At 48.8% G+C, this 23,441-nt stretch overlaps 1 protein-coding gene across 1 annotated transcript in view; it reads left to right on the top strand.

Moving 5' to 3' along the window:
- The first annotated feature begins 648 nt into the window (after positions 1-648).
- The window catches only part of ccdc92 (coiled-coil domain containing 92), a 46,864-nt gene continuing 24,071 nt past the window's right edge, over positions 649-23,441 (top strand). Inside the window, exon 1 of the mRNA XM_073867688.1 lies at positions 649-669. The gene's annotated coding sequence lies outside the window, so the exon portion shown is untranslated. The remainder of the gene's footprint in view (positions 670-23,441) is intronic.

Below are 23,441 nucleotides of genomic sequence, written 5' to 3'. Positions count from 1 at the left end.
TGGATTATGAAACTGTATATCACAGACAGGGTCACAAATTTACATTTAGGCAGCAGACACTTTTATCTAAAGCGACTTAAAAAGATTGGGAAACAATAATGTGGAGAATAATAATACAAGAAGTACTTTTATATCAGTTTTTACTATTCCGAAACAGTACCTGTCCAAAGAGAGAGAGAGGGGGGGGGTTAGAAATTTATTTATTTATTTTAAAGATAGAAGACTTATCTATTTGTCAAGTATTTTTTTTAGAAAATATGAGTTTTTAGTTGTTTTTTTAATGTTGCAAGAGATGTGGCTTACCAGGCAAATTTACTGTCACTTTGGGTAAAAGCATGTGCCAAATGCGTAAATGCAAAAGAAATGTCAATTTAGTTATATTTATGCCAACATTTTTCTAAAAAGCAAGGCTTTGAACCGGTTCATGGAACGCAAAACGAAAACCAGAAACTTTTAATGTTTTGCAAGAAACAGAAACGAAACCAGAAACTTTCAGAATATATATGTTCAGGAACAGAAACGTTTAACAGAAACAATAACGTTATCTTTTTGTTCTTTGACAGGATTTCTGTGCAATACTCGATGAAGTTCACTTCTGGTCGCCGTTGACTCACTGGAGAAATTGGAAGCTTGCCACCAGCAAGTAGCCTTAATGCTCAATCATAAGATGTAAATATTGTAGGCTACCAAGTATCTCAAGATGTTTGTTTTTTACTAATTAGTGGTGTGCAGATCACGACCCACGGTTTGGCTCGCATGCGATTCGCGGATTAAATAGGGGTGAAAGTTGATCATTTGCACGTGTTTCAAAGGCTTGCAAATGTTAACAGTTAAGTGATTTTATACAATTTAACCGCTAAAAGATGCTAAAGTGAGCAATTTTCTGTACGCACATATGCGGTTGAATGTGTCCGGTCCAACTCCGCCCTTCAATGATCAGAACTCTTAATGTATAAACTTGAGAGAGAGTTGCGCTACTGTGTCTCATACTGTAGTCCATTAAAATACATTTGGCGAATAAAGCACTGAAAACAATGTATTTTTCACTTTATGTGAAGCTACTGTTTATGCTGCATCTTATTCCCGAAGCACCGTTTGGAATTCGTCCTCCGTCTGTGTGTGTGCGCGTGTTTAAGTACACTCAACAAATGTAGGCATGTCAGAATTACAGTTATGCTGCTTACATAATGTAGCCTTTTTTAATGTTTGATGACAAGAGATAGAGACTTGAGGAAAATTATGTAGAATAATAATTTAGGTTTAATGTCCTAATGATCAGCCTACTTATTTGTATGTCTTTATCTTTACAGAACAAAACCATACAACAACAGCCTCATGCAAAGCATTCTGGGAACCAGAAATCATCATCAACCTTTTTCTGTTTTTTGCTTCAGATTTTGTTTCCCAGAATGTTTTGCTTGATGCCGTCCTTTTAGTTTTACCCTGTAAAGACAAAGACTTAAATGTTCATTTAACTTTGAACAAAATGTTGCCAGCAAATAACATAAATACAAATCCACGGTAAATTACCGGCAATCCAGCTGCAATTTCTACAGATTTTTTTACAGTGTACTATAAACACAAAATAACGTTTTTTAGCAATAAAATAGGTGCAATTTAAGCGGGAAACAAAAGGGGGCGGGGCAAAGACTCATGACAGAGAGCACACAGAAAACAAGACAGATGAGACATACAAAGATCATGAGCCAAGTGCTCCAACAGAGAACACAACAAAACATGCAAGAAATGAACACCATGCATACAAGACAAAGACCATGAGTTTAAATCCTGACACCAGACACAAGAACCAAGGTTAGAACAAAGATGCTGTCACAGAGCTGTCACGATCCCATCACAACAAACTTGAATAAATATCTACAAAGTATGACAGGACCATGACAGATATGTGATTACGGTAATCATTTAAAATCATGAAATATATTCATGTTGCATGGTATTACCATTACTACCAGTGCTTTATTTTGTGACTGATGTTCTATTTCGTTTCTTCTGACCGCCAGAGGCGGTGCTTACAGCACATGAATGTCCATCACACGAACGTGCAGGTCGAGTATTAGTAACAACAAAGTCACCTGTGACATGGTTGACGTCATCGATGTGCCCCGGCACAAAAGAGAAGTCAACCCAGGAAGTGACCTCTTGCATCTTCTCGCGTTTGAAGCAGGATCGAAGTTGGACTAAGACGCTGAAGTTTCGCTACCCGTAGAGGTTGGAGCTGTAACCAATTTGTTTACCTTCCTAGAGACTGCGTTAGTCTAGCCATAATTCTTTTAAAACCGGCGCTGAGTGGCCTCGCTCAGAGGGAATATTGAGCCCAGCGGGGCGGCGTTTCTCGCCGCGGACTCGCGGGTGACTATTTTCCACGGTCAGCTCCGGTTCATCTAAGGTAAGTCATTAGCTAAGATTTAGTTGTACATTTGGCTGCTGTCAACGTGTGTCGCCAAACGGTGTTCTCGCCGTGAACAGTTGTTTTTTTCAGTTACGGGCAAACACGCCATTTCAGTTGTTATGTATACGTTTAAAATCAGAGCGTATCTTCGCAATGAAATAAGACAACGCTAAATTTCTGACAGATAATCTATTGACATAGTTTACACATTGTTATTAAGTGTCTTGTTTTATTTATTTATTATTTTTATTTTATTTTTTAACTTAAGCAGCAGTACAGCAGTCTACTTAAAGCCAGGGTGTACTCGCCGGTGGCTACTGTATTGTATAATTAACCAGCTTGGTGTTGTCCCGCCTAGCTGACCAAGTGTAGCAGCAATCAATATGCTGCATATGTATTCGTCTTGTGCGGGATGTAAGGCCCCCCTCGAACCAGAGGACGGCCACACAGAATGTCCCTCTTGCCTGGGTATTGAACATTTGAGGCAGGGGTTAACGGAACAGGCCTGCATGAACTGTGTTTGCCTAAGTGTAGCCGTACGGACAGCCAGGCTAGCCCAGGTGGACCAGCAACACGGTACTTCCCATGGCAAAGGGGGGCAGGAGGCTGCACTAGCCGGGAGACCCACCAAGCGCCAAGGCGGGGCCACACACACAGCCCCTAAAGGGAAGAAGCAGAAAGGTGGCCTAGCTCTAAAGGTAGATAAGATGGCCGTGGAGTTTGAGCAAATTAAGGCTCTACTCACTAATTTGCAGCCACCCGCACCAAGCGTACAGGGCAGCAGCGTTCTCGCTGAAACCCCACCAGATAGGCAAGCTGATCTGCCATCGCTATCATCATCATCAACAGGCAAAGCGCAGGACGAACTATCCATCAGAGCCTCAGAGAGTTTTGAGCTTGGTGAACCTGAGCCACACACCTCTCATTCACATGACTCTCAGACTGGCTCCCAGGTCACAAGTCAGAGTACAACGGCGGCATCAGAGGCTGGTCGAGCGTCAGTTCAGCCAGTCTTAAAGGCCGCATTAGCCCGTTTGGGTCTGGATACAGCTCCAGCAGCTGTACCCAAGCCAAATGCTTTTTTTAGAGGGTCCACACAGCCCTCCACATGGGTAATGCCACCCTCAGCCCCGTATATTGAAGAGCTGCAGAGATGTTGGGCGGACCCTAGACGGCTTTCCCATCTCCCCAGGGACTGCAGAGTACTGGCAGCCATGCAGGACGCACCCACATATGGTCTTCAGAACATGCCGAACATAGAACCACCAGTAGCAGCACTAGTGCTATCACCCAATGAAGCTTTAAGACCTGACGCCCGTTGCCCCCGTGCACAGTGCCGGGTCACGGATGACTTAATTGTAAGAAGCTATGACACGGCAGCACGTATGGGACGCATTGGGAATTCAATGTCACACCTGATGCTGGCCCTTACCGAGACGTTGCAAGGGACGGACCAGACATCGTCTCAGGAACTGTGTGATACGTCACTCCAGGCCCTCGCCTATATGACCAGAGAACTCGGTAGACTGATGTCATATTTAACCCTAGCCCGCCGCCAGATATGGCTAGCCCAGTCCCCGCTGGCAGAGCCCGACAGAAGAGTCCTTCGCTCCCTCCCTGTTCTCCCAGGGGAGTTGTTTGGTCAGGCCGCACAACAGGCCCTGGATAGAAGCACACAGGTAGTACAGGCAAGACAACAGTTTGCCAGTCTCCGCCGGGGGAGCCAGCTAAGACACAGGACTCCAACCTCGAGGGGGCCACCGCCCGCACTCGCATCGTGGCCAGTTACCCGTCAGGAGTCACGACGCACAGATGGGTTTCGTCGCCCTACCACTTCCAGGACTCGCGGCTCTGCACAGGATAACAGAGCCGAGACTCGTCGCCCCTCTAGAGACCAGAGAGGGCGGACGGGCAGACGGTGACAACATAACGCCGGGGGTCGGACGTTTTTCCAGCCAGCAGCTCGAACGCTGGAAAGTGATAACACCAGACCCCTGGGTGTTGGCAACTCTGTCAAGGGGCTACAGCATCCAATTTCAACGACGACCGCCAAGATTCCGAGGGGTCAAAGACACCATCGTGAGCCACCCAGGGAAGGCCCTAGCCCTAAGACAAGAGATCAACGCTCTCTTAGAAAAAGGGGCCATTACATTAATCGACAGGCAGACACAGGACGGTGGGTTCTATTCAACATACTTCGTAATTCCCAAGAAAGATGGCGGTCTTCGACCGATTCTAGACCTAAGACCTCTCAATACCCACCTCAAGGTCCTAAAATTTCATATGTTGCGCACTGTAGATGTTCTCCAGAGCATTCAGGAGGGAGACTGGTTTACAACCATCGATCTAAAGGATGCTTATTTCCATGTTCCGATTGTACCACATCACAGGCAGTTTCTCCGGTTTGCCTTCGAAGGACAGGCATACCAGTTTTGCGTCCTACCATTTGGCATAGCGCTAGCACCGCGTGTGTTCACCAGGTGTATAGCAGCAGCGTTGGGGCCATTACAGGCACGGGGCATGCGGATTCTACCCTACCTCGACGATTGGCTGATCTGCTCACAGTCGGAGGCTCAGGCCCGCATGGAGGCTGCCGCAGTGGTTGCGCATGTCTCAGAAATGGGGCTCAAGGTCAACCACCAGAAGAGCTCTTTGGTACCCAGCCAAGAGACAGTGTTCTTGGGCATACAGTTAGATTCGCGGACAATGAGAGCAACCCCTTCCCAGAGAAGGGTTCACAATATCCGCCAGCTGGCTGGCCGCTTCAGAAGGGGCAGGTTACTGACGCTAAGAACATTCCAGCAGTTAATGGGCATGCTCACTGCTGCCTCATCTCTGGTCCCACTGGGGCTTTTAACACTACGCCCATTTCAAAGGTGGCTGAACAACCGCCACCTTCATCCTGCACGGCATGTACACAGACTAGTGAGGGCCACGCACAGCTGCAGACGGCTCCTCCGACCATGGGGGATGAGGGAGTACCTGATGCAGGGGGTTCCCTTAGGCTCTATCCCTTCCAGGAGGGAGGTCATTACCACAGATGCTTCCCAAGAAGGATGGGGTGCAGTTTGGCAGTGCAGGACAGTCAGAGGCTGCTGGAGTCCGCTACAGCAGCAACAGCACATAAATGTGTTGGAACTACAGGCAGTATTTTTTGGCCTACAACACTTTCTCCCGGAAGTGGCAGGCAGACACGTACTGGTGAGGACAGACAATACAACAGTGGTGTACTACATCAACCACCAGGGAGGCACCAGATCCCTGCAGTGCTTGAAGATAGCCCAGCAGCTCTTGCCGTGGGCCAATCAACACCTTGCCAGTCTGCGGGCTATGTATTTACCAGGCATTTCCAACAGAGCCGCAGATCTCCTGTCCCGCCAGAACCCCGACCCAGGGGAATGGAGACTCCACCCAGCGGTAGTACAGACCATCTGGGAGCATTATGGCAGGGCAGAGGTGGACCTCTTCGCCAGTCAGGACTCAACACACTGCCTCCTCTGGTTCAGCCTCTCCGAACCAAGCCCTCTAGGCCAGGACGCACTGGCACATGCATGGCCGAGACGAAGGCTTTATGCATTTCCCCCTCTACCATTAATCCTGCCCACCCTGCACAGGATTATAGTGGAACACCACGAGACTTTAATGATCGCTCCTCGGTGGCCAGGGAGAGTTTGGTTTCCAATGTTGCTGCGGCTACTGCACGGAGAACCCTGGTGCCTTCCAGTGAGGAAGGACTTGCTGTCACAAATGGGTGGCCAGATCTGGCACCCGGATCCAGCTCGACTGCAGCTATGGGTTTGGCCACTGAAGGGCCAGACCCTTTGCTAGGCCTCTGTGAACCAGCTGTGGTCAGCACCATTAACAGCTCTCGGGCACCCTCCACCAATGCCCTCTACGCAAACAGGTGGAAACATTTTTCTGAATGGTGCCGAACGAAGGGACAGGAGCCAACATGCTGCCCTTTACCAACCATCCTGCAGTTCCTTCAGACACTTTTTGACAAAGGACTTGCATCTTCCACAATCAAGGTGTACACAGCTGCCATCTCAGCGCAGCATAGCAGAGTCGAAGGGAGCACAGTAGGATCACATGTCTTAGTGACCCGTTTTCTGAGGGGCACTCTCCGATTGAGACCCCCCCGACGAAGCCAGGTACCCCAGTGGGATCTCCCTCTGGTGCTGCAGGCTCTCTGCAGAGCACCATTTGAACCATTAAGGACGACAGACATAAACTGGCTCGCCTTGAAGACAGCCTTTCTCCTAGCCATAACGTCAGCTAAGCGAGTCGGGGAACTGCATGCACTCTCAGTCAGCAATGACTGCCTGCAGTGGCATTCCGGAGATGGCGGAGTCACGCTATGGCCAAACCCCTCCTTCCTTCCAAAGACCCTCTCTTCTACATTTACCAACCAGCCACTTAGCCTGCCAGCTTTCAAGTCAGCCCAGGAAGAGGGGTCAGACCTGAGGGCAGAGTTTTTATGCCCGGTGCGCGCCCTCAGGATATACATCGAGATAACGGAGGGATTCCGCCAGTGTGACGCCCTGTTTATCTGCCACACAGGGCCAAAGAGAGGTCAGGCACTCTCCAAGCAGAGATTGTCTAGGTGGATAGTGGAGGCTATCCAGCATGCCTACAGGCAGAGTGGCTCCCCAAACCCTCAGCCAGTCCGAGCACACTCCACAAGGAGTGTAGCAACTTCATGGGCATCACTGAGAGGCGTGCCCCTTTCTGACATATGCAGAGCAGCCTCCTGGACATCAAGCTGCACTTTTACAAGGTTCTACAGGGTCAATGTGGTCCCCCATAACCCCCTGACAACAGTAATACTCCCGAGCCCGTCACAGCATCTCTAGATGGGTAAGCACTCCTCATGACTTTGTAGGTACTAGTCATCCATGTGCTGTAAGCACCGCCTCTGGCGGTCAGAAGAAACGAAATAGAACGAAGGTTATGCAGATAACCACGGTTCTATGAGTTTCGGATGACCGCCAGAGCTTGGCTGTCATTCGGAGTGAACACGAGAAGATAGCCAAGAGGTCACTTCCTGGGTTGACTTCTCTTTTGTGCCGGGGCACATCGATGACGTCAACCATGTCACAGGTGACTTTGTTGTTACTAATACTCGACCTGCACGTTCGTGTGATGGACATTCATGTGCTGTAAGCACCGCCTCTGGCGGTCATCCGAAACTCATAGAACCGTGGTTATCTGCATAACCTTCGTTTTAAACTTCTGATGTTGTTAAAAAACACTTTATGTCTTTTTATATGTATTGTTTTATATATCAGTGATTATCAAAATAATCTTTACTGCAAAGTGAATTCATTGTTCCTTGTTGTACTGTCTCTATTTCTCTGTATCATTATAATTTCTATTTGCATTTTCACCATCTGCACAATGCCAAGCTTCAAATCACAATGTGCGGAACAAATACCTCTGACATTGATTAGCTTTTAAAACTTCTGACCCCCACCAGTCTGATCTCAGTTCAGATTTCCAGAGCTCCAGAAGTGACAAATAAACACTACAGGTAGGTATGCCATAGAAATAGTTTCCCAGCGAGCCATTTGGACCTGTGGAATTAAATGTTGTGCCTTTAACTGCCTTAAGCTTTCAGAGAGTCTGGGGTGCAAGCCAATCAGGGAGTCCTTGGACAAATTCCAAAAATTTCATTTACAACTAGACACTGTTTAAGGTATGAATTAAATATATACAATGTCTCAGTGAGAGTGCTGCTCTTGGATAATCTTTCCCATCTACAGGGGTCATTTCACATTCATAAAAAAGAGATCCCAAATTAGCACAGGCTTTTAATATGTTATTAAAGACTGTATACCGGGGTACCCAAACTCTTTCCTGGAGGGCCGGTGTCCTGCAGAGTTTAGCTCCAACTTGCCTCAGCACACCTGCCTGAAAGTTTCTAGTATGCTTAAGACCTTAAATAGCTGCTTCAGGTGTGTTTGATTAAGGTTGGAGCTAAACTCTTCAGGACCGAGTGTGGGTACCACGAATATATGAGCAGAGTTTAAGATCAGAATGTGTAGGTCAAGCAAAACCAGTCATTTTTAAAAAGCGTCCACGTGTTGTATACTGTAGCATTAGTTTAACAGACGGATGAACAGAAGAATGTCAAGGTCTGCAAAATCCACTCTGCTGAACCCAAATTTAACTCTATTCTTTTCTTCTTTTTCTCTTCATTCATTTTTATCTTTTTGTGTAAAGTAACTTATGCTTTACTAGAATCACCAAACTTAAACTGATTAATATGACATAGCAATGGATTTGGTATCTTACACACCTAACTTTGAAACCGAGAAAAAAAAACACATGATGAAAAAATGTACTTACATGCCACCAAAACACTCGTTCATCAATAACTCTCTGGAAAAACATTATACATTTCCAATAATTTGCCGGAGATTGTCTTTTGGCAGCATGAAATCAATACGGTAAAACCAAATTGCTCAACCTTGTGCAACAATGTAAACAGTCCGTGTTACAACTAACCCCTACTGCTTAAGTGACAGATAGAGATCATTTTTGACAGTGAACATATTGACTGTTTTCAAGCAGGTTTCATCAATTTCATTGGTCGAACCCATATTCTCAGTCCCTAAACTTCCTTTAAAGTGCCAGTGTTTAGAATTTACAGCTATATTAACTTCGGAAAACAAAACCACCAAGATAAGCTTTAGTGTGTTGAAGCATGGCTAGCAGGAAACACATGTGATGGACTGTTTACAAAATCAACTGAAATATATCCATGCATATTTGGTCACGGATATCTTCCACCCTAAAGTATGTGGGATTTTAGATTTCTCAATAGCAGATTCTCAATGGGAGAATGTAGAGAATGGAAAAATTGGAGAATTATTTTCTCCTCTAAGTTGCGTAATCAAAGACGATTGGTATTACTAGTTAAGATAATGTAATTAATAGATATTTTTGTAGGCAAAACACGTAAGCAAGTAATTTTTTTTGCTATTTCTTTACCATTTTCGCTTGGGTTTAGGGTTAGAGCAACTTTTTGTTATATAAAATTACATCCTAATGTCACAAGGTGACGATCTTTTGGGCGGAACCGAAAGTCGGGAAACTTTGGTTCCGCCCGGATGTTTCCGCCCAGACCGGGAAGAGGAAACACCGGACATCCGGTAGCATCACAAGGGCTGTAATCAGCGAAATGGAGCGCAGCTGTGGGCGTTTAAGGAAATCGCCGGTCGATTGGAGGATTACAGCCTACAGAGGAGTATATTAGGACAGTGTAAGCCACAGTTTGGCGTGGTTAGTGTTGAGTTGAAGTACGGAGCTGTGCTCGTCCGTTACGTATTGGCAGTTGGTTGCACTTTCTCTCTTTCCCTCTCATAGTTCTCAGTGGATGTTACCGTAAGCAGAAACCCTGTGGGTAGAAGAAGACAACGGTAAATGTGACACGTTTGGAGTAACCAAGGATTAAGGAAACGAATCTGGTTGTATACTGTTTACCAAGGAGATCGCTGTGAGTATCGACTCTAGTTTTGATCCGAAGCCATAGCTGCCAACTTCTGTGTTATTGAACGCTCTAGGAAGAGGAAAAGCGGCCCTACCCCCGATCGAGCGTGGTGGGTGAGCCGCAGGAACAAGTGGATTACATCGCCATAGCAGCAGACCTAAAAGCTCCGGCCGTAGTGTCATCGCCCCCATCGGCCCTTAGCGAAGTGGAAGACGCTGGGCGTCGCGTGTGTGCACCTGTAGAGTGGTGGGTGAGTTTATGTCCTTTGAAAACTTTTCACGTTGAAGTGGTGCTGTGTATTTGCTGTGGGTTGCTGTGCAAGTGCTGTGTGTCTTGTCAGACGTACCCCGCATCATCCCCTCCACTGAGGAAGAGACGGAGAGGCTGACGGCTGTGTGAACACTAACTATTGTATGCTGTGTGCGATTTAAGTGAACAGTGACGGTGTGGGCCGTGGAAGTTGTCCCGTCGGTGTGTTGACAGTTGCAGAGTGCGGCGGTGAAAACCTGGAAGCTGGCAGTGTGTGTGTGTGAGTACAAACACGTACCTGTATATTGCTACTTTACCTGTGTGTTCCGTCTGTGGCAGAGTGAAGGGCGAAGGAGTTCCGCCGCCCCGTGGTCTCTACAAAGGGGCGCCCCTGTCTAGATTTCGATCGGCCTACGGGCATTGAGGACAGGGCAGCGCTCGGCCCGGTGAGACGGTGTGACGATTCGCCCCCCTGCGGACCAGCGGATTCGCCGAGAGGGTTTTTGCCCCCGGCGCCCCCTTAGGGAGCTCGTCGCCGTTTGCCTTCTGTACATGCCAGTTGTCGTAATCCGCCCTGAGTACTGTCGACCAAAACACTGTATAGCGGGCTGAGGAAAAGCTGCGCTACCCTGAGCTGTAAACAGCAGAGAGGTGAGAAAGTACCCAAGTTGCACTAACTGTGCTATTGTATTCAAGCTGCCTGTAAAGGAAGAGAGAACAAGAGTGAACGTCAGTAGAACGAACTGTGGACAGTCACACACGTCTGAGCTGTAAACAGCAGAGAGGTGAGAAAGTACCCAAGTTGCACTAACGGTGTTATTGTATTCAAGCTGCCTGTAAAGGAAGAGAGAACAAGAGTGAACGTCAGTAGAACGAACTGTGGACAGTCACACACGCCTGAGCTGTAAACAGCAGAGAGGTGAGAAGTACCCAAGTTGCACTAACTGTGTTATTGTATTCAAGCTGCCTGTAAAGGAAGAGAGAACAAGAGTGAACGTCAGCAGAACGAACTGTGGACAGTCACACACGCCTGAGCTGTAAACAGCAGAGAGGTGAGAAGTACCTAAGTTGCACTAACTGTGTTATTGTATTCAAGCTGCCTGTAAAGGAAGAGAGAACAAGAGTGCACGTCAGTAGAACGAACTGTGGACAGTCACACACGCCTGAGCTGTAAACAGCAGAGAGGTGAGAAGTACCCAAGCTGCACGAACTGTGTTATCGCATCCAAGCTGCCTGCAAAGGAAGAGAGAACAAGAGTGAACGTCAGTAGAACGAACTGTGGGCAGACACACAAGCCTGAGCTGTAAACTGCAGAGAGGTGAGAAGTAATTAAGCTGCACTAACTGTGTCCTTGTGTCTAAGTGACCTGTGAGGAAAGAGACAAGGCGAGAGCGAAGGTCAGGAGAGTGACCGGTGGAAGGAAGACCATACTTACCACGAGTTACCAGCAGGCCAACCGGCGGAGGCGACCCTAGCCCAGGTTGAACGAGTCTTCACGGCCCAGTCAAACCCTGTGGAGAGAAACACCCAGTGGAGTGAGCAGAGGAATATCGGCTCGACGTGGCGCAGGTATCACAGTAGAGAGAAAGAGATACAACCCCAAAATTCATACTGCTTGTCTTTTGCCTCCAGGAGAGAAGAGGAGGGCGCCACGGATAGTGGGATTGGCAGGAGCCTGTGTTCCCCCGTCCCCTTCCCCCTACACTTGGGTCACCAGCCCCTGGAGCCCCCGTCGCTCTTCCCCCTTTCTGCCCCCCTCCCGTGCTGTGGCCTGTCTGGAAGGCAGAGAGGAGTTAGTTTTAATTGCCCCTTTCCCCACTTCCCCCAGTTATTTTAAATATTTAAATAAAGTTTGTTTTAATACTTACCTGCTCTCGTGTTGTCTGGTCATTGGGTGTGGCTTTGGGGACCTCCTCGAGGTGGAAATTGAGAAGGGGCGTGGCTTAGGGTTTAGCAGCCAGCCCCTAGCCGTGACAGATTTTGGCGTAGTCGGCAGGATTCCACCTCGAGTTGAGTAACCAGGTTCGCCCAATGACCGACAACGCGGGGCCCGCAGCCCCACCCCGTGCCACGTCCATCATCATGGGTAGCCCATGGATGCAGAAGTATGGAGGAGCAGAGTCAGAGGTTCGACTGACAGAGTGGAGAGCCCAACTAGAATATTTGGCCGATTTGCAGGGCCTCAGCGCCGCCCAGCGGCTCCAGTTTGTGTTAAACTCCCTAGAGGGGGAAGCCCGGCGAGAGGTGCAAGCCGCCCCCGAAGCAGTTAGAGCCACCGCCCAGACCGTATTTCAGTTTCTCACCGAGCAATATGGTGATCATACCCCTGTAGCTGTCCTCCGGTCCCAATTTTTTAACTTTAAGCAAGGCCCCCGACAAACCATTAGAGCATTTGCCCTGAGGCTGCGGGAGCAGTTCACCCGATTACAGGCCCGACGCGATCATGGGCTGGGAGACGGGGAGAACCTGTTACGTGACCAGTTCCTCCTGGGGATGAAGGAGGGCCCTGTGAGACAGAGCCTGCGGGTCCAGTTTCGGAGGGACCCCGGGCTCACCTTCGAAGACCTTAGGAAAGAGGCATTGGCCTTGGAAGGTGATGAGGTCGAAGTCAGCGAGGCTCCAGTATGCGCGGCGGTAAGCGAATTGGCACCCACACCACCTGAGCGGGCGGACTGGAAACAGGCCCTGAAGGCGGAATTGCTGAAGGACGTCCAGGAACAGATATCGGAGCTGTCTAAAGCTCTATTGGGAGAGTTGCGCCAAGGAAGGGCGCGGGAGGAACCAAGGCCGGCCCCCCGAGAACGAACATACTCGGAGCGAGGCCGAGAGCCGCCCAGACGTCCAGACCGCTTTAACCGGCCCCGCTTTGAATGGGATGACCAAGGGCGCCCTATTTGCAATCGCTGTGGAAAACCAGGACATATCAGTCGCCAGTGTGGGCCTCGTAGGGCATCGGAAGGGGGTTTTTAGATCGGCCGGCCACAGTGGGTCGTGTGGCCGGGAACCCTCGGGAAGACCCCAGAAGAAATAATCCCAGGCACCAGATGATTGGGCATAGCCCAATAGCGGAGGTAAAGGTGTGTGGCAAGACAGTACAATGCCTGGTAGATACGGGCTCTCAGGTAACGTTGTTTGCAGAAAGCCTTTCACAAGAGATATTTGGGAAGAAAGGAACGCAAGGAGCAGAGGCCCCCTGGTTGACGTTGCGGGGCGCAAATGGCCTGGAGATCCCGTATGTCGGTTACCGACTGACGGACTTGGAAGTCCACGGGGTATTAGTCCCCCAGAAAGGTGTGATCATTGTCGAAGACAGGTGTTTGGGTGCCCATCGAGCCCTGCTGGGCATGAATGTCCTCTCGGAATGCTGGGAAGAGTTATTTCAGGCTAGGCCTGGCCCCAGAATCTCACCTGCAGAGAGGCCCAAATGGGAGCGTGTAGTTGCCGACTGTCGGCGAGTTCAGATGGCCCAGGTCCATAGAGACCGAGAAGAGGTAGGAAGAGTGATGTGTCGTTTTGCCTTGTCTATTCCCCCTAGAAGTGAGGCCATTGTGTGGGCGAGAGTGCCCCCTCGAGAAGTCGACCCTGAGGAGTGGGTATTGGTTGAGCCGCATGCAGACTGTCCTCAAGTGGAGGTAGCACGGGGCCTAGTGGCGGTCCGCCGGGGGAGAGTCCCCGTGAGAGTACGAAATGAACACCCTTATGCAGTCCACTTACATCGACACCAACGACTGGCCCGACTAACGGCGGTCGCGCCCCATCAGGTGAGAGAGGAGAGGGACGTCAGTTTCCGTCAGGTGTGCCCCTCCGTGATTGAGGTGGCCCTGACACAGATGGATGCCCCTAGGAACGACAGGAAGAGTGAGGTGCCGAGACATCTTGAGGGTGAGTCACTACAAGGGAAGGATTTGGAGCCAGTACAGACACAGAAGCTCCAGGCGCTTCTTCGAAAATGGCAACATGTGTTTGCGAGTCATGAGGAAGACTATGGGTGCACCAGAGTGGTGGAACATCATATCCCGACTGGGGACGCTGGGCCGAGCCGAGAGAGATATCGGCCAATTCCACCTACCTTATACACCGAGGTACGCACACTCTTGCAGGGCCTGCTGGAGCGGGGCATTGTTCGGGAGAGCAGTAGCCCGTGGGCGGCCCCCATCGTGCTTGTTCAGAAGAAGTCAGGAGCCTGGAGGTTCTGTGTGGATTATCGTAAGCTCAACCTAGTAACCAAGAAAGATGCTTTCCCCTTACCACGGATCGAAGACTCCCTTGCCAGCCTTACGCAGTCCGCGTGGTATTCCACCCTGGATCTGGCCAGCGGGTATTGGCAGGTGCAGGTGGCCGAGGCAGATCGAGAGAAGACCGCCTTCACGACCCCGTTTGGATTATTTGAGTGGGAACGGATGCCCTTCGGGCTTTGTAACGCTCCGGCCACGTTCCAGCGACTGATGCAGCGCTGCCTTGGAGGTCAGTTGATGAAGTCAGTTTTAGTATACTTGGATGACGTGATTGTGTATTCCCCAGATTTCGACTCCCACCTCCAGCACCTCGAAGAGGTCTTCCAGGCCATGGAAAAGTACGGGCTAAAGCTGCAACCTGACAAATGCCACCTGCTGAGGCGAGAAGTTCATTTCCTGGGTCACGTGGTCAGCGCCGCAGGGGTGTCTGTGGACCCTGGAAAGGTCTCTGTAGTGAAGGACTGGAGCGCACCCAAAACCGTGAGGCAGGTACGATCATTTCTGGGATTTGTGGGATATTACAGACGATTCATCAAAGACTTTTCCAAGATTGCTAAACCTCTTAACCAGCTGTTGGTTGGTACAGGGCGAAATCGGGGACGTGGGTCACCCTCAATTAACTGGGATGACCCTTGTGAGGCTGCGTTCCAGAGACTAAAACAGGAACTGTTACAGGCACCCATTTTGGCATACGCGGACTTTACTAAACCCTTTGTTCTGTATACAGACGCAAGCAACCTGGGGCTGGGAGCCGTATTGGCCCAACGGCACGAAGGAAGGGAGCGGGTGATCGCCTATGCAAGTCGGAGCCTCCATCCAGCGGAGAGGAACGATGCAAATTACAGCTCATTTAAACTGGAGTTGCTGGCCTTGAAGTGGGCCCTAAGTGAGAAGTTTAAAGACTACCTTTGGGGTGCCAAGGTAACGGTAATCACGGATAATAACCCTCTAGTGCATTTGCAGACAGCGAGGTTGGGGGCCGTAGAGCAGCGGTGGGTAGCCCAGCTGGCCAACTTCGACTACCACTTGCAGTACCGACCGGGGCGCGAGCACACGAACGCCGATGTCCTTTCGAGGCTGCCAGAGATGGGCGACCCCGGGTGCCGGGGAAGAGAAGAGGAAAACAGCCCGAGGGAGGATTACATGATAGGGGCCGTGGATGCCCCAGGAGGACAGCAAGAGGCCGTCCCCGGGAACTGGGGGTGGGACCCCCGTCGATGGATGGAGAGGCAAGCCCGGGATCAGGATGTGAGTCAGGTGAAGACGTGGGTGGAGCAGAGGCGACGACCGACGTCGCCAGAAAGAATAGCCCAGACGGAGACGGGGAGAAAACTGCTGGGGCAGTGGGACAGGCTAGAACTGCAGGAAGGAGTGCTGTGCAGAAAGGTCAGTGACCCGAAACTGGGCGAGGAGGTGCGCCAGATTGTGGTGCCCGCCGATCAGACGACAGCATTAGTCTCGGCCTACCATGATCAGCTGGGGCATCAAGGACAAGAGAGGACCATATCACTGCTGCGCAGATTTTTCTATTGGCCAGGGCTGGAAGCCACGGTTCGTAGCTTGATCCAGGCGTGTCCCAGGTGTATGTTGTTCAAATCTCGGCGAGAGGCTCGAGCGCCGATGGTGCCCATCCAGGCTAAAGCCCCCCTCCACATTATGGCCATGGACTTCCTGACCCTGGGCCGGCCGCAAGACCGCTACCAAAACATCTTGGTAATTACTGACCTATTCACCAAATACGCATGGGCAGTTCCCACCCTTGACCAGACAGCTAATACCACCGCGACGGCCCTTTGGAGGAACGTCTTTCAGACATTTGGATGCCCGGAGTTTCTGCACTCAGATCAAGGGGCCAACTTCGAGTCAAAAGTGATCCGAGAATTATGCCAGTTGTATGGGTGTACTAAGACCCATACGACGTCGTACCATCCCCAGGGAAATGGCAGCTGTGAGAGGTTCAATCAGACCCTGTTGGGGCTACTGGGGACCCTGGATCAACGGCAGCAGAGCAACTGGGTGAGTGCTTTACCGAATCTACTACAGGCATATAATAATAGTGTACATAGTACGACGGGGTATGCCCCTACTTACCTGATGTTCGGCAGACATGTCCGGATGCCCACGGACCTGGTCTTAGGAGTGGCAGCTGGCCAGGAGGAAGTGAGCGTGACCGAGTGGGTGGGACGCCATCACCAGCGGTTACACTTTGCCTATGAACAGGTATCTGAGAGAATACAGACCACAGGGGAGAAGAACAAGCGGTTGTACGACCGGACGGCCCGGGACGCCCCCCTGCTACCTGGAGAGAGGGTCTTGGCGAAGGACAACAGGCGCCAAGGCAAGGGAAAATTAAGCGACCGCTGGGAGACCATCCCGTATGTGGTATGTAGGCAGCAGAGACCGGGACAGCCGGTGTATACCATCCGGCCGGAAGGAAAGGCCGGCCCTGAGCGGGTGGTACACCGGAACATGATTCGCCCCTGCCCCAACTATCCCGAAGCAGCAGAGGAAAGGGTTGTGGAGCCGGTGCCGGCGGCCCCCTGGATGGGAGGATGGGCTGTGGTACCAGGCCGACCCGTGTTGGAGTTGCCCCCGGCTGCCCCGAGAGGGCGAGAGTTAGCACCTGAGCCAGCTGAACCCCCGGCCGCCCAGAGGCAGCGAGAGTTAGCACCTGAGCCAGCCGAACTCCCGGGACAACCAGAGCCGGCACACGAACCAGCTGAACCTGATTCACCCGTGAGACGCTCCCAACGGGAGAACCGAGGCCGCCCCCCTGCCCGCTACGGTGAGTGGACAACCCCGAGGCATTCTAGGGACTAGAATGCATTGGCGGGGGAGGATGTCACAAGGTGACGATCTTTTGGGCGGAACCGAAAGTCGGGAAACTTTGGTTCCGCCCGGATGTTTCCGCCCAGACCGGGAAGAGGAAACACCGGACATCCGGTAGCATCACAAGGGCTGTAATCAGCGAAATGGAGCGCAGCTGTGGGCGTTTAAGGAAATCGCCGGTCGATTGGAGGATTACAGCCTACAGAGGAGTATATTAGGACAGTGTAAGCCACAGTTTGGCGTGGTTAGTGTTGAGTTGAAGTACGGAGCTGTGCTCGTCCGTTACGTATTGGCAGTTGGTTGCACTTTCTCTCTTTCCCTCTCATAGTTCTCAGTGGATGTTACCGTAAGCAGAAACCCTGTGGGTAGAAGAAGACAACGGTAAATGTGACACGTTTGGAGTAACCAAGGATTAAGGAAACGAATCTGGTTGTATACTGTTTACCAAGGAGATCGCTGTGAGTATCGACTCTAGTTTTGATCCGAAGCCATAGCTGCCAACTTCTGTGTTATTGAACGCTCTAGGAAGAGGAAAAGCGGCCCTACCCCCGATCGAGCGTGGTGGGTGAGCCGCAGGAACAAGTGGATTACATCGCCATAGCAGCAGACCTAAAAGCTCCGGCCGTAGTGTCATCGCCCCCATCGGCCCTTAGCGAAGTGGAAGACGCTGGGCGTCGCGTGTGTGCACCTGTAGAGTGGTGGGTGAGTTTATGTCCTTTGAAAACTTTTCACGTTGAAGTGGTGCTGTGTATTTGCTGTGGGTTGCTGTGCAAGTGCTGTGTGTCTTGTCAGACGTACCCCGCATCATCCCCTCCACTGAGGAAGAGACGGAGAGGCTGACGGCTGTGTGAACACTAACTATTGTATGCTGTGTGCGATTTAAGTGAACAGTGACGGTGTGGGCCGTGGAAGTTGTCCCGTCGGTGTGTTGACAGTTGCAGAGTGCGGCGGTGAAAACCTGGAAGCTGGCAGTGTGTGTGTGTGAGTACAAACACGTACCTGTATATTGCTACTTTACCTGTGTGTTCCGTCTGTGGCAGAGTGAAGGGCGAAGGAGTTCCGCCGCCCCGTGGTCTCTACAAAGGGGCGCCCCTGTCTAGATTTCGATCGGCCTACGGGCATTGAGGACAGGGCAGCGCTCGGCCCGGTGAGACGGTGTGACGATTCGCCCCCCTGCGGACCAGCGGATTCGCCGAGAGGGTTTTTGCCCCCGGCGCCCCCTTAGGGAGCTCGTCGCCGTTTGCCTTCTGTACATGCCAGTTGTCGTAATCCGCCCTGAGTACTGTCGACCAAAACACTGTATAGCGGGCTGAGGAAAAGCTGCGCTACCCTGAGCTGTAAACAGCAGAGAGGTGAGAAAGTACCCAAGTTGCACTAACTGTGCTATTGTATTCAAGCTGCCTGTAAAGGAAGAGAGAACAAGAGTGAACGTCAGTAGAACGAACTGTGGACAGTCACACACGTCTGAGCTGTAAACAGCAGAGAGGTGAGAAAGTACCCAAGTTGCACTAACGGTGCTATTGTATTCAAGCTGCCTGTAAAGGAAGAGAGAACAAGAGTGAACGTCAGTAGAACGAACTGTGGACAGTCACACACGCCTGAGCTGTAAACAGCAGAGAGGTGAGAAGTACCCAAGTTGCACTAACTGTGTTATTGTATTCAAGCTGCCTGTAAAGGAAGAGAGAACAAGAGTGAACGTCAGCAGAACGAACTGTGGACAGTCACACACGCCTGAGCTGTAAACAGCAGAGAGGTGAGAAGTACCTAAGTTGCACTAACTGTGTTATTGTATTCAAGCTGCCTGTAAAGGAAGAGAGAACAAGAGTGAACGTCAGTAGAACGAACCGTGGACAGCCACCCACGCCTGAGCTGTAAACAGCAGAGAGGTGAGAAGTACCCAAGCTGCACGAACTGTGTTATCGCATCCAAGCTGCCTGCAAAGGAAGAGAGAACAAGAGTGAACGTCAGTAGAACGAACTGTGGGCAGACACACAAGCCTGGGCTGTAAACTGCAGAGAGGTGAGAAGTAATTAAGCTGCACTAACTGTGTCCTTGTGTCTAAGTGACCTGTGAGGAAAGAGACAAGGCGGGAGCGAAGGTCAGGAGAGTGACCGGTGGAAGGAAGACCATACTTACCACGAGTTACCAGCAGGCCAACCGGCGAAGGCGACCCTAGCCCAGGTTGAACGAGTCTTCACGTCCCAGTCAAACCCTGTGGAGAGAAACACCCAGTGGAGTGAGCAGAGGAATATCGGCTCGACGTGGCGCAGGTATCACAGTAGAGAGAAAGAGATACAACCCCAAAATTCATACTGCTTGTCTTTTGCCTCCAGGAGAGAAGAGGAGGGCGCCACGGATAGTGGGATTGGCAGGAGCCTGTGTTCCCCCGTCCCCTTCCCCCTACACTTGGGTCACCAGCCCCTGGAGCCCCCGTCGCTCTTCCCCCTTTCTGCCCCCCTCCCGTGCTGTGGCCTGTCTGGAAGGCAGAGAGGAGTTAGTTTTAATTGCCCCTTTCCCCACTTCCCCCAGTTATTTTAAATATTTAAATAAAGTTTGTTTTAATACTTACCTGCTCTCGTGTTGTCTGGTCATTGGGTGTGGCTTTGGGGACCTCCTCGAGGTGGAAATTGAGAAGGGGCGTGGCTTAGGGTTTAGCAGCCAGCCCCTAGCCGTGACACTAACCCAAACCCCAACTCCAAGCGACCATGGCTTAAATATGGACAAAAACATGGAGAAACCTGTATATTAAATAACCTGCTTAAGCAAATCTCAAATCTAACCCTAAACCCAAGCGAAAATGGTTTTAAAAAAACTGAAAAAAAAATCAGAAACCAATAAATAAAACGACAAAAAAAGATGCACCGTTTAAGTGAATGGGAAGGACTGGCGTATCATATGCACACCAAAGTGGAATTTGGTGTATGTTTTGCACGATTTTTACACTTCGTGCTATTTATACGCATCTACATGAGACTGGGTAAGAAGTTACGTGTGTTCCGCGAAAGCCGCTTGTTTATGCTGTTACTGCTGAAAAGTTGGTGTAAAATTTAAAAAAAACTGACTGTTTGGTTGTATAGTCTTTTACAAAAGACAATATTTGGGGTTACATCAGTAAGCAAAACCAAGCAGACTATAGGCCTCGATCTATCAGACATCCTGTATCTAGGCTGTTCATGAAGTTTACATGCTTCAGTGTCCTGACAGAAGACTGTTATTATCTTAGTCTCTTATTTCTGTTGAAAGATTCATTGCGACTTGCATTGTTGGCAAGATACATATGTACATTATAGACTTTCATAGGAGCTCAACCATTTGCATGCACATAGAGGTACTCATTGACTTTTCAAGGGGTTGGCACCAGAAAGGTTGCGGTGTGTACCACTCTATGCCACGATGTTTAACATGTCAGCACATAAAGCTATGGACCACTTCACCTGCATGGTCTATAAATAGTAAGCAAGACTAAACCAGTAAGCATTTACTTTTATCCTGTCAAACAACACTCTGTAGATTTGGATCCATTTTCACATTTTTGTGGGGAATAAAAATTTGAGTTCAGATGATTTTGGTTTTGTTAAAAATATTCATCATGTACCGTGATCTAGTGTTTCTTAACTGGTGGTCTTAACTCGCAGGTCTGTTCTGATGGCCAAAAAACAGAGAACTGAAACAATGTTGAATGCACTGATCTATATAAATGACTGGATTGCGCATGACGTCACAACTGTGAAGCTACCGCGCCGCCATGTTGGTATACCCAAACGTTCTATTAAATCAATGGATGCGATCAGATTTTAATGATAAAACATCACTTTACTAGTCTTCGTTTTTATATCTGAAGTTACCCTGTACATTATTACAACACAAACGTCCTTAGCATGTACATAGTTATTTACTGAAAGTTGTACATTTTAGTTTTTAATCAGTTATTATACATTCATCTGTATTACAGTATCAGATCAGCAGACAGACCGCAGCATATTTAGTATTAATGACAAACGTGCTTATTCTGAAATCTAAATAAATAATCATACTTTGTACCGTATGTGCATGCAATAATTTGCTGGTTTTATGTTATCTAAACTTACAAGTTACCTAAACTTATTTAGAGAAATAACGCTGACCGTGACTGTAGCTGAATGTCAAAAAAACTTTATTTATACCCGTGTCATTAACAGAACGCAGCAGACACACTCACCTTAAAGGCGGAGTCCATGATGTTTGAAAGCCAATGTTGATATTTGAAATCACCTAAACAAACACGCCCCTACCCCAATAGAATCTGGACCTTCTGTTGACCCACCCCACACATACGCAAACCGGCATTTGATTTGATTTGATTGGCTATAAGTGTGTTTTGGTAGTCGGCCCGTCTCCTTTTCCAACGCGTTTTTCAAACATCGTGGACTCCGCCTTTAACATTTTTTTTATAAATCCATTTTCCTGCCCGATTAAAGCATAAACATTGCAAATAACACCATATTTAACAGTTAATTTACGTACACATATCCTAAAAATAATCTTGCGTGACTGATACGCTGTAAAGCGGGTGAATTTAAAACATGATTTTGAATGGAAGTCAATGACGTCGTCTGCCGGTTGGGTATACCAAAATGGCGGCTCCAACTCTGCGCTGGCTTCACCTCACGCTGTTATGTTAAGCGTTCTATGCGCAATCCAGTCATTTATATAGATCAGTGGTTGAATGCAAAAAAATTTTACTTTTCATATAATCACACAAAGTTATAGCAAAATAAATAAACTTCAACTTTTAAGAGGCTGGAGAAAATGTCTTGCAATTTGTTGTTGTTGCATTGAAAGAAATTTTATGCCAGTATATTAAAATCTGGTACCTGAAGTGAAACCTGTTGAGAGCCGTTGTTATAATCAATATGATATCCATCATCGGTTCTTAAAACATGAGCTGTTTACCATCACGCTACATTTCCTCAAAGCTCTCTGGCCCCATCATCCTGTCAAATATGATGTATAAAAGTCGGGATGGGACCAAGCGCTTTGTTTGATTTTGTATGTTTGCCATCTAATAATGTACATTATCAAACGGGTCATTAAGGCAATGACATGCAGTAAACCCCAAAAGCTGCCCGGTTTTCACACATAATTCCATCTCTCGAGCATTTATGAACTATCTCTATATCTTTTTTGCTTCCTCCCTGTGTGTTCCAGCTGCATAGCCCTCAGAGGAACCAAGCAAATACTTTCCATACCTCACCACAGTAGAGAGAAAGAGAGACTCTCGTTTTGCTTTAACATCTGGTCTGAACGTGATGAGGGGTATTAATGAAATAGACGGATGTCTCTTTGGAGAGGGCTGAACGGTTTAGCTTGATGGTTAGGATTAACCCCTTGAGTTGAGTTCTGTGTTGTGTTTATTCACCCAGAGTTTTGTCACTGATTGTGTTTTATGAGTAAAACACATGCAGCTGTGCATTACGGACAACATGGTCTTACTCAGTCAATATTAAAGCCCCCCTAACCTAGAAAATAGACTTTTAAATGTGTTTCTAGCAGAAAATGAGTCGCCAGTGTGTGTGCATAAACATCCTGTTATTATACAAATCTATCTATTCTCCTTTGTGTAATCTCTTTTAAACCGAAACAGTCACGCAAAATAGGCTGTTGGGGTTCCCCTATCAATGTGATGTCACATTGATTACGCCCCAACCATAACCGCTCACAGACTCCGCCTTATTCAACCTTCTGCCAGAGACGCATGTTTTGATGTAGTCCAAAGCACATGTGTAAATATACCCCCTACTTTGCATACGGGGAGGGGAACAGAAGCTTTCTTTGCATTTAAAGAGACACACACAAAGCAGTGCGTTTTTCATTGCCGCTACAAATGGCCATGTTCAACATCGTATAATAAAAGATCTTTAGTGTATTTTGAGCTGAAACTTTACAGACACATTCTGGGGATACCACAGACTATTTAATATTGCTGAAACACCTAGGTTAGCGGCCCTTTAAAGGTTATATTCAAAAGACATTTTCTCATTATGTAGGATGTAGGATGATTTAAAAAAAAAAATTTTTTTTTAAATAAATGACTTTTACAGGCTGTGTCACATGTGCGGCACTAGAATGTGATACTGTATGTGTGGTTTATGTACTTTGCTTTGGTTAAAAAAACAGATCTACACTGAGCATATCACTGTAAACAATTTCTGTAGAAATTACAGTATTACTGGCAGCTTGTTTCCAG

The sequence above is a fragment of the Misgurnus anguillicaudatus genome, chromosome 5 (assembly GCF_027580225.2).
Source record: "Misgurnus anguillicaudatus chromosome 5, ASM2758022v2, whole genome shotgun sequence".
NCBI lineage: Eukaryota > Metazoa > Chordata > Actinopteri > Cypriniformes > Cobitidae > Misgurnus > Misgurnus anguillicaudatus.
This window is presented reverse-complemented; position numbering and strand designations above follow the sequence as displayed.